Below are 16,299 nucleotides of genomic sequence, written 5' to 3' on the forward strand. Positions count from 1 at the left end.
CTTCTGCCCTAATCCCATGTGATGGTTCACTTGATGACTTCATTGAGTCTCAGATAATGATTTAAACTGTGTTTTGTTTCTCACTACTCTACTCGTGTATACTGTAATACTTCTTCTCCGAGTCTCGGGCCGGTTATCAGATTCGTGTAATTCACTGCATTGTTCACCGAGTCCCTTGCTAGAGGGTCGGCATCTGTATGTATATATATGATTATGATGTGTTGTAATAAGGTGACGATGGTCTGGGCCCTGATAATGATACTATGATGATATGTTGTAATAAGGTGACGATAGCACGGGGCCTTATACTGAAACTACATATATGATTCACTGGACCCCTGAAGGGACCGGCTATATTGAAAATTTGAGCATGCATGTTTTTATGATTCACAGAGTACAAGTACATGTTTCCGATTTAATAAATTGTTCTTCTTCTTCTCTGTTTAGGACATACCTCCGGATGTATTATGTTACGGTTTACATATTTAGTACATATGTCGTACTGACCTCCTTTCTTCGGGGGGCTGCGTTTCATACCCGCAGGTACAGGTACAGGTTTTGGGAGTCCGTCAGCTTAGGATTCCACTCAGTTTAGCTGGAGGAGGCTCCTTTGTATCAGAGCCTAGCTTTTGATACTGACCATTGATGTATAAAAAATATTTTGTCTATTCAGGGGTACGGCGGGGGCCCTGTCCCGCCATATGTTGTCGTTATTATTTTTAGAGGTCTGCAGACATGTATATGTGGGTTGTGTATGTCAGTTTGATTCAGCTGGGTCTACTTTATATATAATATATGTGATTATGTTATGGTAGCCTTGTCGGCTTGCATTCCCTGTCATGTTGTGATACAAACGAAAAGGGCTACAGGTATATGTAAATGTTATCGCCCAATGGGGCTCTGTTACATGATATTGTCTTATTTACAGTTCAATGTGACCATAGCTGATAGATATATGTACGGGGGGTCCAGGTCGGACCGCAGTTGCGGCCTACGGGGTTAGGTCGTGACATAAGTTGTATCAGAGCAGTTCGTCCTTGGATTGTCTACAGACCATGTCTAGTAGAGTCTTGGTTATCGATGTGTTGGGCGCCACATCTATAAACATGAAGCTACAGGGAATTTAGGATGTTTCCTTTCCTTCACATCTTAGATCGTGCTATAGATCCGAGTCATAGGAAAATTTCTTATACTAACCTTGGATCTTAACAGAAGGGCGACACCAACAGAAGGAAGTAATTGATGACATGGAAAGTTACGAAGCATGCAGGTAAGTAAAGTAAAGCCATAGAAGATATCCGTCGGGTAAGGTATTAAAGTACTATTGAAATGTAAAGTTGAAACCTGAAAGGAAAACAGACAGGAAGTGCAACAGATGCAGTTTGAAGTTGGACATATGAGGTAAGTCCAGTAATTTTATATTATTGTTGACGTTGAAAGCCCTATGTTGCTGCAATATGAGATGACATTGAAAGCCCTTGCGGCTGTGATATGATATGTATATATATATATATGTTGGCCCTGTGAGGTATTGTTGGTATTTTCTACGTGTAGGTTTTGGGATAGTAAGAAGTGTAGAGGAAACTCTGTCAAAATTTTTCTAGGACAAGAAAAGGAAATGAAGCATAGACTTTTAGTATGCCTTAAAAATTGATACCAAGTACACCTACTGTGTTTAACTAAAGCTTTAAGAGGTATCCTTCAGGTTGCCGATAAGGGGAACCCTTTTCACTTGAAGAATTTTATTTCGGAGGAACAAAAGCTTATTTAAGTAGAAAGTTCGGACTACAGTATCTCCAGCCGTATTTGTACTGTAAGAAGATAAACAGAGGACTCAGGATGAAGGATAAGATGTCCCGCGAATGAGTTCCATTCCTTTTGAAAAGTACCAAGCCCGCAACTCCTATTGTAAATTAGAAGAGTTGTTCATAACTTGAGGATAAAGTTGGAATGAGACTAAGTCGGGCAAGTAATAAAAGGGAAGTACTGTGATGTTGAAGAGGTTCTGATTTCTTCCAACAATTTTTGGAAAATGATTTATGATAACAGTTTATAGTTCTCCACTGACTAATTGGGGAAAGAACTTCTAACAGAAGCACCTCAAAGAGATGTCAGGAACTGAATATATGTATGAACTAAAAGGGGGGATATTTAAATATAAATTGAACCATGTGATACAATTATACAGGGATAAAGTGAGACCGCTAATAAGGCACCCTTGGTAGAGGCTAACTAAGTTAAAAGCCTGCGTTGAGTACGCAGTAAGGGTATGGAGCTTAAGATACAAAAAAATAACGCGTGTACACAATGTCGCCCCAGAAATAGTGGAACCCTTAAGGGACGAGGATGGAAAATTTAAGGAAAAAATGACGCAACTTATATTCGCCCCAAAAAGCAAAGGATATAGGTTGGGACAAAGCCACTACTTCAAGAAAACCTTAAATAGTTATCGTATTAGTACTGCCTAGTGGAAATTAGAACGACTACAAGTACTAATTAATTTTTGATGAAGATAAGTAGAATGTGGCCTCAGACGAGTAGTCTCATGGGTCCCACTACTTAAGTACAGAGTAACAGACGAGGTGTCACACTATGTATGGAAAGGTTCTCGTCGTTTCATGATTTGGCCAAGATTCCATACACGGATAATCAGGTGGTAAAATATACAGAAAGACAGGGACCTGATACAGTACCAAGTAGATTGGAGGAAGAGATTGGGCGAAATTGAGACTGGACAAAGAGACATAGAGCAAGGTACAAGCAGATGAAAGTACGAGTGCCCTCTAAGGGGGGAAGTTAATGAGAAAATGGCAAATGTAGGAGGAGGCAATTAATATAGCAATATATTTGAGATAGACGTCTAAACTTCAATAAGATATCTTGCTGAACCAAGTTAGTCCGGAAGCTACCAATAATTGGACGGAAGCCAGAATGCTATATAAGGCAGCGTTAAGAAGTTTGTGACGAGATCCTGAACAACGTAACACTAGAAGGCGGCTACGTATAAAAACAAAAGAGTGTAACCATTAAAGGATATCAACCAACTTAAGAGACATTACGATGGATAATGACAGCATGCTAGACCAAAAGCCAAAATGTGCAAATGATGTTGCGATAGATAAATAACCAAAGAAAAAGGAATAGAAATCCTCCTGTGGTAGAAAATGAGGAGAACATAAAGTGAATAGAGGATAGTGGAGCTAAAGGTCTAAGACGATACTGGATGCAAGATAACAGATGAAAGGATAGGGCAAAACATAAAGACTCGCGAGACAACGCTAAGGTAAATCTGGAACTAAGTTGAGTGCCCCACACATTATGGCAAGGATTACAATGAAACGCGACATGAAGACTTCCCAGGGAGGTCACCCATCGCAATATTACTCTCGCCCTAGCACGCTTAACTTCGAAATTCTAATGGAACTTAATGCGTTAGTCCTGGTGTGATCGCGCGAGATGGAAGAATCTAAACTAGCGATGGAGAAACGATATGTGATTATGTACCCAGAGTATTATAAGATACGTTAAGGCAATTGTAACAAGGGATTAAGAAAAACAAGAAGGATTAGCTAATTTCTAACTGATGACACACTTGAATGCCACAGTTCGTCGACATAGTATTAGTTAATGATAGGCAAATAACTGAATAGCTATACGGGCTAGTGGGCGAGAGAATTTCTACACCACTTAGAGGCCAACTCTAAGGATTGGAAAATCAAAACCCCAAAAGGTAAGGGTACTAGTTGATATAATTTATGGAATCTAGGAAGTAATACCCAAGGTCGGAAATTCCATAATATGACCAGGACTGCAAGACTCATTCCACACTCCATCGACAGATGACTCTGAAGGGAATGTTACCCGTGGATTAATGATATTAGTCACTACTCTTTTGATAAAAGGTTACCTACTCCACCAAGAAGGTGTAAAATTGTAGAGTAAAAGAGTGGTAGGACCTTACGGAGTCCCCACAGCTATTGTCTTGGGCAAGGAAGCCGAAGTTGCAATTAACTATCGAAAGATACAAAGATAGGTTAAGGCAAACTATTGAGATGGAATTGGTGCTACGGGTGACATAATACATGGCCACGATTGGGCCAAAGATCTCCCCCGACATTGAATGTAGGATAAGGGAGAAAAAGGGCGAGGTAAAACAGAGGACTAGCGAGATAACACTAGGATACTTCTTGTACCCTCTCGTCATTTTGTAAGGAAGAAAATGATACAGGATAATGTGTCTAGAGGGTTACAAGTGGGGGTAAGGAAAGTGGTGAAAGAGTTTAGACGAAACTAGCAGAACTAGCTAGTTACTACAGGATGGCGAGTATATACGCCAAAATTCTGTCAGAACTATACCAGAGCATATTAGACAAAGAAAAGAATGACTACGAGAGCGATTATATGAGGGGACTGCAATATTATTCGGTATCCAACCCTAAGGATTGGGAAAAAAAGAAGGGGAAAAAGGACCCAAAAGATTGAATGCCAGTTAAAGTTCTGAAAAAAGTCGAGAAGGACTATACGAGGTTAACGGTTCCCAAATTATCAACATCATTATGAACCTATTCTGTACTCTATAAGAGTAGGGTGCTATATGGGTTACTATGACTAGGCTAATAAATCAGCTCATTTCCTTTCAAACAAAACCACCTATGCAGTTAGAACCAGGTAAAGTTATAGGACAAAGAGGTAATAAGGTTCCGTGAGATTTCCCCTGCTAATATCTCAGATAGAGGGACTTCAATTATGATTAACGTCTAGAGATCAGTCCAAGAAAAGATCGGGAGCATAGATAGGTCTTTGTACTACATTTTTCCTTGAGTTGCTGAATCGACTGAGCATACTATTATATGGTTGTCTTTAAGAGTAACTAAGACGATGGTCCACCACTTATTGAGTTTAACTACCATAATGGCTACCACTCTGGTATCCCACTGACTCCGTATAAGACTAGTAGAGTAAGACGTATAAGTCCCCTATTGGATGGGTAGATGTTAGAGAGACTAAGCTAAAAAGGCCCTAGCAGGATTAAGCAAGCTATTGACTAAAAGCCTAGATCGGCAGGAATAATATACAGATAATCGACATCAACATACAGAGTTCAAGTTGATGATTGGATGTTCATAATAGGGTCACCTAGAAAAGGAACTTAACCCAGAATATGTTAGAATGTATCAAGTTACTCGTAAGGTGGGCAACGTGGCTAGTAAGTTGAGCTTACCACATCATTTGGATACTATACACCCAGTCCATCAGATAAGAATGCTTCACAAGGGTACTAACGAGTCACCCAGGGTATATTCTATGGATGGTGTCCAGAAGATGGAATTCTGCGAGGAAAAACCTACCACCATCTTAAATAGACAAGCTAGAAGATTGTGGACTAAAGACGTGCCTTCCGTCAAGATATTATGGCAAAACCAAAAACAGAAAGAGGATGACCGGAGAAGCTAAGGAGAACATGAAACACAAGTATTCACACCTATTCCCAATGTCTACAGGAACCCCAACTCCTGAAATACGTATATTAAGTACTTGTATATAAGTAGTATGTGTTAGGGAAATAGAAAAGAATCTCCCTACGGTCTGTATAAAGTTATAAGGGAAGTTTTGTTTAACATTCGGAGACGATGTTCTAAAGGGGGAAGGATGTTGTACCCTGCACTTTTAAACTCAGAATGTCTCCTAAGTTCCTTAGACATTACCATATGAGCCGAATACGGTACGACACTATCAAATGACTCTAAGGAAGGGGGAATGTGATACCCCATAGTAGAGAAGGTTGGAAATGGAGTCATAAGAATCCGGAAGGAATTGGAGGCCAAGTAATGAGTCGTAGGATTCGATTTACTTACGTAAGCTACTAACTTGGAAGTATTACATACTTAAGCTATTGGAGTATGTACCAAGTTTGAGTAGCATGGATGACATAGGCTCTTAAAATAAGACGAGACTACGAACCCAAGAGGCAGAAAAACAAAATGACGCGGGGAAGCCAATGAGAGGGTGACACATGGCAGCACCTCAAGAAAGCAGGTGACCCACCTACTTGGGGTCAATTAGGTGACCCACCTGCTTGGGGGAGGTGGTCCCCACTGCCACGTAGCAGCCTTTCCTTGCTTGCATAGATATAGTGGCCCAATAGGGGCTGGACACGTGTCCCCCTTAGGCGATGACACATGTCGCCTCCTAGGAACACCAATATACATGTATATCATGAAATGTTTTCAGTTTGTGTTCACAAACTCCAGCATCAAACAAAGGAATCAAAAACCGTAAACTAGAGAGAAAAAGGGGGCAGCCAATGGGAAAAAAATAGGTAAGTCCCAATTTCTCTCTGTAAATTAATTATCTAGCATATACCACGATGATATGGAGGTATTAATAGTAAAAATCATGGCTTGGTGCAGCAAAAATCGGACAGCAAGCAGCCACGGCGTTCAAGTCGCGCTAGAAAAGTTCTGAGGCACAATTTTGGCTAGTTTTGGCCAATTTGGGTAAGGTAAGGCTTCTCCTTTAAATTTGTAGTTTATGGTGTTTTTATACAGTATATTATACACCTTGTATGATGCTGTAAGTGTAATAAAGTCGTGTAAATATTCGACGTTCGAAATAAACTAAATTGGAGTCGCTATAGTTGAATTATCGTCGAAATAAAATATTATTCTTGTGAGGTGTTGCTGCAGGGGTGTGACTTGTTGTTGCAGGGTTGTTGCAGGGTCTAAATATGTTCTAAATTAGGTCGGGGATCTTCTGTTTGCATCCACAAGACCCCCCCCCCCCACCACCACCACACCCCTGCTTCGTACGGTTAAAGGTTTTGCAAAATGGAAACTAGAAACCCTATTTTGATATCATATTTTTGAATAAGTCATTTGGAGTTTATGTTATATACTGTTGGTGTGAATTTTTGCAGGTTGTTGTTGTTGGTTGGCTGTAGGTCTTAGGGACCTAATTGGAAATTTGGATAGGGCACATTATAGGGGAGGTGCTGCCCAATTATCGGCGATGCCTTAGCAAATAACAGAACTAGTCGGGGAAACGACTAAGGAAATAGATTCCATTACTACTAAGGTGTAACCTAGGGTGCTGGAAAGTTAAGAGGGGTTGATATTCATATTACTTTCATATTGAATAGGTTCAAAGGACAGCGAGGCAAACGGGATAAGGAATAATTCAGACAAGGTATGTGAAGCTTCTCTTGGTATGTTTTTGGTATAGGTATGTAAACCCTATCTTTTCTCTTTTGGCATATCTTAGATGTAAGAATGATATGATATGCGCTTTAGGGGTAATTCCATTCCCAAGTTCTGAATATGACTTCAGGACCCTCACTCGCTTTTGAATGTTAAACTTTAAAGTAGTAAGCTGCTATCTTTGAGTCTTCTATATGACTATATAGCAATTGATTCGACTAAGCTCTTCTTTGTAAAAAAGAAAGGCTCTTAGATAACCAATGCTCGGACTGCTATGGATATTTCACATTGGTATATGTCTAAGATTTCCAAAAACTCCTTTTTACATAGTCCTTGGTGACAGTTAGAGAGTATACGTCAGATACCTTCTACCCTAATCCCTAGGTGATTGTTTACTTGATGACTTCATTGAGTCTCAGATAATGATTTAAACTGTGTTTTGTTACTCACTAATCTACTCGTGTATACTGTAATACTTCTTCTCCGACTCCCGGGCCAGTTATCAGATTCGTGCAATTCACTACATTTTTCACCGAGTCCCTCGCTAGAGAGCCGGCATCAGTATGTATATATATGATGATGATGTGTTGTAATAAGGTGATGATGGACTGGGGACTGATAATGATACTATGATGATGTGTTGTAATAAGGTGACGATGGCACGGGGCCTGATAATGAAACTATATATATGATTCACCGGACCCCTAATGGGCCCGACTATATTGAAAATTTAAGCATGCATGTTTTTCTGATTCACAGAGTACAAGTACATGTTTCTGATCTGATAAATTGTTCTCCTGCTTCTCTATTTAAGACATACCTCTAGTTGTATTATGTTACCGTTTACATACTCAGTACATATATCTTACTCACCTCCTTTCTTTGGGGGCCTGCCTTTCATGCCCCCAGGTACAGGTATAGGTTTTGGGAGTCTGTCAGCTTAGGATTCCACTCAGTTCAGCTGGAGGATTCTCCTTTGTACCGAAGCTTAGCTTTTGATACTGACCATTGATGTATAAAAAATATTTTGTCTATTCAGGGGTACGGTGGGGGCCCTGTCCCGCCATATGTTGTCATTATTATTTTTAGAGGTCTGCAGACATGTATATATGGGTTGTGTATGTCAGTTTGATTCAGCTAGGTCTACTTGATATATGATATATGTGATTATTTTATGGAAGCCTTGTCGTCTTGTGTGCCCTTTCATGTTGTGATACAAACGAAAAGGGCTATAGGTATATGTAAATGTTATCGCATAGTGGGGCTCTATTATATGATATTGTCTTATTTACAGTTCAATGTGATCATAGCTGATAGATATGTGTATGGGGGGTCGAGGTCGGACCCCAATCGCGGCCTACGGGGTTGGGTCATGACAATGTTACACCCCATACTTTTGTACCTTGGAATGTTCTTAAGCTTCATAATCTTTTTAAGTTTTTTGAAAGGTTCACAAGCTTCTTAGAAGTTACCGTGTGAGTCGGATAATCTATAAAAGTACCAAACAACTCTAAGAAAGGGAGAATATGACACACCATAGTAAGGAAGAGTCAGAATAGGTCTATAAGAATCTAGAAGAAGTTGGAGGCAAAGTAATGAGTCGTAGGACTCGACTTATTTATGGAAGCTATCAACTTGAAAATATTATGTACTTAAACTACTTGATTAGATACAAAGCTTACGTGGTAAAGATTACATAGATTCGTAAAGTAAGACGAAATTACGAACCCACAAGGAGAAGAAAAGAGCAACACGTGGAAGCAAAAAGGAGTGCCATGTGGCAGCAGATGGAGGGGTGGTGTAATGTGTTGGCCCAATAAGGGCTTGATAGTGTCACCCCTTAAAGTAGCCTATATATGTATGTTTATGACTTTTTATTTCTATCTTTATCTCATAAGTCATCTTTATCAAAAGAAAATTCTAGAAAGAAGAAGAGAAGAGAGAATTTGAAGGTAGAGAAAGAGAGCTACAGTTTTGGGAGGAAAAAAGAGGTATGTTCTCTGATTTCGTTCCATGATTTAGTTATATACGGTATACCATGATGCTATGAAGGTGTTATTAATGTAAATTTATGGTTTGTAGAAATCCCAAAAGGAAAACAAACATCCACAAAGTTTGAGTCGCACTAAAGGAACTCCCGAGGCTAGTGTTGGCGTGTTTTGGGCAAGGTAAGGTTTACCATTTCAAATTGGAGTTTATGATGATGTTATGAGGAATATTAAATGTCTTAAATAAGTTTGGATGTGAAAAAATTGCATAAGGATGCTTGACGTTGGAAACAAACTAAATTGAAGTCGTTATAGTTAAGTCAAAGTCGAGTAGTGTGTTATGATTATAGTGCTGCAGTTGCAGCTGGTTGGATGGCGTGTTGCAGGGATGGAAAGTTTTCTAAAATGGTGTGGCTAATTCTGGTTTCATCCATACGACCCTCCATTCTGTATTGTTAAAGGTTTTATGAAATAAAGGTTAAAAACTCTATTTTTGTATCGTAGTTTTGAGCTAGTTGTTTGGAGATATATTGAGTAATATTGAAGTGATTTTATTGAATATATAGCTGTTGCTTGTTTTTGGTAATATGGCTGCTAAGATTAGCTGTAGGATAGGGCAATTTATAGGGGAGATGATGTTTGATTTTTGGTAACTTCGGAACTAGTAATAAACTAGTCAAGGGAAGTGGATAAGGAAATGATTCCTATGGATACTTGGTTGTAAAGTTGGAAGTTGGAAAGTGTAAGTTTATTAATCTTAGTATTGATTCCATGTTAAATAGGTTCAAAAGACGATGAGGCGAACGTGCCGAAGGGTAATCCATAAGAGGTATGTGAAGCTACCTTCTTTCTCTTGGCATGTTTTTGGCATAATTATGTAGACTTATCTTTCTTTTCTTTTGGCATATATTAGACGTAAGTTATGAACTATATGTATATGAATCTTGGGGTAATTCTATTCATGAGCTCGGAACATGATGCATGACTCATAATTCTGGTTTACCTTTGAATGTTAAGGCTCTTAAGGTAGTTGAGTTATCACCCTCGAGTCTCCTATATGATAAATAGTAATTGAACGCTTAAGCTCCTATTCCTAAGGGTCTATAAAATAATGAACGTCTCCAATTCCATAAGCCGTTTATCTTTGTCTCAATACGTGTCTACGATTCCTAAGACTCCAGCTGATATGATTCCTAACGACATTTACAAGGTACTTAGGATTATTACTACTCCGATCTTCAAGTGACAGTTTGCTTGACCTTTTTATTGAGTCTTGGATGATGTTTTAATTTGCATATGATTTCTCACTACTCTACTCGTGAATGCTATCACCCTGCTTTCTCTGCTTCCCACGATGGGCCGAAAATTATATCGGGTGCAACTTTACTACTCCTTTACCGAGTCCCGGGCTGAGTATATATATATATGTATGAAGTATATGATGATAAAATGTCGTATATGATGAAGTGAAGAATATGATGATTCCATATGTGATGAAGTTATTCACCGAGTACCGTGTCAGATATATATATATGATAATTTGATGAAAATATAGATCCAGTCGTACATTCCTTGGCATTGTTTTAAATTATAGATCCGGCCAAATGTTCTTAGGCATATTTTAGTATAGGATCAGGCTAAATGTTCCTCAATATATTTTACAATATGATAATGGCACTGAGTCCCATAATGGGTCGGATGCACTATGATATGTACACTACTCTTTCATTGAGTCCCTCACTAAAGGGCCGGATATGATAGATAGACATACACATGAAAATATAGTAACATACTTGTAATGTATCAGATAATGTCATATACAATGGTATGATACCGTATACAATGATATGGTAACACTGAGTCGCATAGTGGGCCGGGAGTGTAATGTGAGGATGATATACATGCCCTATTTTCATAAGATGCAAGTATAGTGAATTCTTAATTGTTATACTTATTTCATGCATCCCTATCTCAGTTGTTGTTTCAGTTATGATATGTTATACTTTATATACTCAGTACATATATCGCACTGACCCCCTTTTCTTCGGGGGGCTACATTTCATGGCCACAGGTACAGATGTTTATTTTAGAGATCCTCTAGCTTAGGATTTCCGCTCAGCTATATTGGAAGTGCTCCACTAATTCGGAGCCTAACTTTTTAGTATTGGTCCTTCTATGTGTATATTTATTTGATCAGGGGTATGGCTAGGGCCCTGTCCCACCATATGTTACCGTTACTATTCTTAGAGGTCTGTAGACATATACATTTGGCTTGTATATGTATACGTGTAAAATTGCCCTCATATGCTATGATAGCCTCGTCGTCTTATTTGTAATATTTCCTGTTGATACATTATAACTCAAACCGGGGACAAGTTTACTTATAGTTAGTAGGGGTATATGTGAGTATCCAGTTTGAGCACCCATTACGGCCTACAGGGTTGGGTCTTGACAACCACAGACCGTAAAGACCTTAAAGGATGGTGGTAGGTCCCGTGATGGACAGCCTTCCCGGTACTCTTTTCAAAATTTCTATGCTTGATTCATAGAAGGGACGATGGACCATATTTCCCTTCATGGTCCGTGGTGATTACTAGTGATGGGTGCCAAATTATAGTTAAATAAAGGGTATTTCTGACATTTCCTATTTTTTCACTAATGTATGTAAACATTTTTGGGACTAGATTCATTATGTAATCTTCCTAAATACTCCTCGTAACTCTAAATTCACTTTTAAGACTTCTCTCCCAAGGTTCCTCAAGAGATTTTCATATTTCTCAAGGGTTTGGCTAGAGTTTCTTCAAGAATAAGTCTCCTTCGTCGATTCCAAGTTCAAATTCATTCAAGGTATGTGGGGATTGATCTATGGTTTTAACTAAATTAACTTTGATATTTGTTTTACTCTGAATGCAAGTATCAATTATGATCATGGATAACAATAATATTCAAGTTATAAATTTTATGCATGTTAAGAAGAAAGGTGACGTAGGGCCCTATATTAGTGACCTAGAAACCTAATGACAAGAATTATGCAAGTATGATATTGTGATATTGAAAGGATTATACTCACATTATAAGTATGACTTGAAAATGAGCTAATCCATGAATTACGAATTTTATGAACAAGTATATGATTATATGTTAAGTATGATTACTATGTTATGTATTTTGTGGGATTCGACTTAGCACCGAATGTTGACTTGGGGTTATTGTCAGTTATGGTTCTATCCCACATATGTATACTTTCCTTATCTTCTCTTATGATCTTAATGTTTCTTTAAATTCTTTGATCATTATGATTTTCTCATGATTTTAACCATTTTGTTATATCATATATGATCAATGTATCCTATGAAAGCTAGCAACTACTTTTCTTGAAACTCCTCTTTGATATGCATTTGTTCACCAACATGTGATGAATTCTCAAGTTTGGAAAATAGTCAGCAATTTGATTATCACATCCTTTGCGATGTTTGATACCTATATCAAACTCTTCTAGTACCAATATCCATCTAATAAGCCTTGGCTTGGGATCTTTCTTGCTAAATAGGTATCTGAAAGCTACTGGTCAGTATAAATAACAAACTTAGTACCTACCAGATAGTACAAGCATATTTTGTTCTATAATAGTGTAGTTTTCCTGGGCTGAGTCGAGACTCTTACTTACATAATAAATGGAATGGAAGATGTTCTCATTTCTTTTTCCCAAGACTACTCCGGATGTTCTATCACTCACATCACACATCATCTAAAGAGGCAATTCCCAATTGGGAGCTATTAAGATTGGGGCTTCAGTAAGTCTGTTCTTATAGAGCTCAAATGCATGCATACAACTGCCATAAAAAAAACTTTACATCTTTTTCTAGAAGGATTCACATGGGCATCACAATATTTGAGAAGTATTTGATAAACCTCCTATAAAACCAGCATGACTCAAGAAACCCCAAAAACGCTTGATTGAAATCGGAGGAGGTAGTTTCTCAATCACCTTAGTTTTTACTCTGTCTACCTTTAGCTCATGTCTGGATAGTTTGTGGCCTAACACAATCCCCTCCTTCATTAGAAAATGATATTTTCGTAGTTTAGGACAAGATTGGTCTCTTCACACCTTACTAAGACCCTGTCTAAATGTTTTAATTATAACTTAAAGGACTCTCAAAAGAAAGAGAAGTCATCCCTGAAGTTCTCTACAAAATCCTCCACGATATCATGGAAGATTGCCATCATACATGTTTGGAAAATTGCAAGAGAATTTCCCAGTACGAATGGCATATGCTTGAAAGATATCTCCTATAAAGACAAGTGATAGTTGTTTTTTCCTAGTCTTCAGGAGAGATAGTGATGTGGTTATATCTAGAATACCGATCTAGGAAGCAGTAATACTCTTACCTAGCCAACTTGTCCAGTATCTGATCCGTGAAGGGAACAATGTAGTAGTCTTTCCTTGTCGCATCATTCAGCTTGCGATAATCCATGCAAATATGCCATCTAGTAATTATTCTAGTGAGGTTCCACTCATTTTTATCATTGGAAATCATAGTCATCCCAACCTTTTCAGGCATACTCTGGACTTCGCTTACCCACTTGCTATCTAAAATAGGGTATATGATGTCTGCATCCAACCAAATAATTATTTCTTTTCTTACTTTATATTTCATTTAGGATTCAGTCTGGGCTATTCAATTCGATTATGCCCCTCCTCCATGAAAATCATGTGCATACACAAAAATGGGCTAATCCTATGATGATCAGCCATTTGCCATCTTATGGGTCTATTTTGCCTTCTAAGCACTTCTGAAGCTGGTATAACCTGCACTTCAGACAATGAAGAAGTAAGGATTATATGTAAAGTATTATTGAAACCTAGAAAGCTACACCTGAAATAGGATGGAAGCAATTTCAACTCAAATTTAGGAGCTTCCTCAATTGATGGTTTGGGTGAAGGATCCAACACTCTATCTAATGGCTCCATGTTCTTCTTTAACATACTTACATTTAGAATGTCTAACACACTATCCAATTCCTTTGCCTCAACATCACCTTTTCATTACCCAATAACGCTCTCTCCAAAGGGTCTTTTGCTAATACATTATACTGCCACTTCTTATCTATCACAGTTATTGTAGACAGTTCCTCATAAATAATAGGCAATATCAATTCTTGATAGACATCAAACACTTCCACCTTATCATGTCCTCTCATAGTTAATCTCCCACAACTACATCAATCATTGCCCATTCTGTTTCTCAGAATGGGTGTCCCAAGATGAAAAGAACCTTTTTGTCAAGCTCAAAGTCTAGTATGACAAAGACCATGAGGAAGATAAGAGAACTCACTTGGACTAGAGGATCCTCAATTATACCTTCTATCCTAGACACAAACCGATTAGCCAATTGTAACAAAATTGTGGTAGGCTTGGGGTCTAACAAGCCTAATTTCTTGAGCGTAGTTCAGGGCATCAAGTTCATACATGCAACCAAATCAAAGATCCCTCTAGCATTGCTACACTTATCAATCGTTACTGTACTATGAAACTATCAAGATCTTTCTGCTTGGTTGGGATCTTGAACATGTTCAGAATTCTAGAACTACAATCCTAAGTGAGTGTCACTATCTCATATTCAACCAACTTTCCCTTGTTGGCCGCAATGTCCTAGATATATTTGGCATACATTAGGATATCTTACAAAACATCAATCCAAGGTAAGCTAATCTATACTTTTTTCAACATGTCGTTGAATTTCTTAAAGCAATCTTCCTCCTTCTTCTTTTTGAAATTTTATGAGAATGGAGGAGGTGGCTTTGCTTTTGGTTCCCTCTCATCTCTTTGAAAACTAGATCCATCTTCTTCAATAACTATTTCTTTACCTTTACCCTCAACAACTTTGTTTTGATGAGCCAACTTAGCTAACGGATAACTATTACGAGTACTCACACTATTTAACTGCTTGGGGTTTGAGTTAGTGCTACCTAGAAAACCACCTTGCTAGCGAGAGTTTTGAACACTAGCTAATTACCCAAGCTTTTTCTCTATATTTTGTGTTGCTAACTGATTTTGGTGAATCTCTACAGCCAATATTACTTGATCAGTGATGATTTGTTTTAGAATATCATCAACACTAATATTTCTTGATTTGCCTGTTTGCTGGCTACCCTAGCCTTGATGATTATAATGTTGTCCACCTCCTTGTGGACTAAATTAGGTCTACCCTTGATGTTTATTCTATTGATTTCCAGCCTATGAGAAATTCAGGTAGTTCCTCTCACTAGGTTGTAACTATTACCACAATTCTAGTGCCCTCTACCCCTTTGTGCATTACCCAAAATGTTTATCGATTCAGGATTTTCTCTATGTTACTCATAGATGTATTTACTGCTACCATACACCTCACACTATATTTGTTGGTGTTGTAACATATTTACTGGAGTCTATTGCTGCTCCAATACAAAGTCATAAAAATGTATGGTCATCATATTCTGCATAGCTGAAATTTTAGTTGTCAAGGCTGTCACAACATCAAATTATAGGATTCCTGTATATTTCTGAACCACGGCCTACAGCTCCCTCCATTCCATTCAAGATTTCCCTTAGATAGGTAATTAAGCTGTGGATAGAGCTTATCACATATCTCCTCCAAAGCCTGTCCACCTAAGCAGAGTCAAAGAAGAAATTTGGTGTTGGTTTCCAACCCTTGAATGAAAGAATTGACCAACGCTTGTTAGATTGATGATGGCGAGGATAACTAATGAGTAAAGATTTAAACATGTCCCATGCCTAGTACAAATTTTCCCTTGATTTATGTTTGAAACTAAAAATTTCACTTCTTAGTTATGTTGTCTTCCATGAGGGGGAAGAGCTAATAAAAAATGGTAAGACTCCAGATGTCAAAAAGTTGGAACGAAGAAAGAATCTCAAGACAATGGAACTAACCTTAGGTCTACTACATCTATGGATAATAGTCACTGCTAATACTAATACTCATATAGAAGAGTTTTTGTAGGATTCATTGAACCTTCTCAGGACCAAATTCAGGTGAGGTCTACGACTTAATAGAATAAGTCGTAGGCCTACTGACCAATCATAATACTGACGAATAGTAAAAGATTAGAGGCTT

At 38.2% G+C, this 16,299-nt stretch overlaps 1 non-coding gene across 1 annotated transcript; it reads left to right on the forward strand.

Annotated features, from left to right (window-relative positions):
- Positions 1-15,909: 15,909 nt before the first annotated feature.
- On the forward strand, positions 15,910-16,016 carry LOC129901763 (small nucleolar RNA R71). Its single transcript, XR_008769938.1, has one exon. It is a non-coding gene; the product is annotated as a small nucleolar RNA R71 (small nucleolar RNA).
- The last annotated feature ends 283 nt before the right edge of the window (positions 16,017-16,299 follow it).

This window comes from Solanum dulcamara, chromosome 8 (genome assembly GCF_947179165.1).
Source record: "Solanum dulcamara chromosome 8, daSolDulc1.2, whole genome shotgun sequence".
Taxonomy (NCBI): Eukaryota; Viridiplantae; Streptophyta; class Magnoliopsida; order Solanales; family Solanaceae; genus Solanum; species Solanum dulcamara.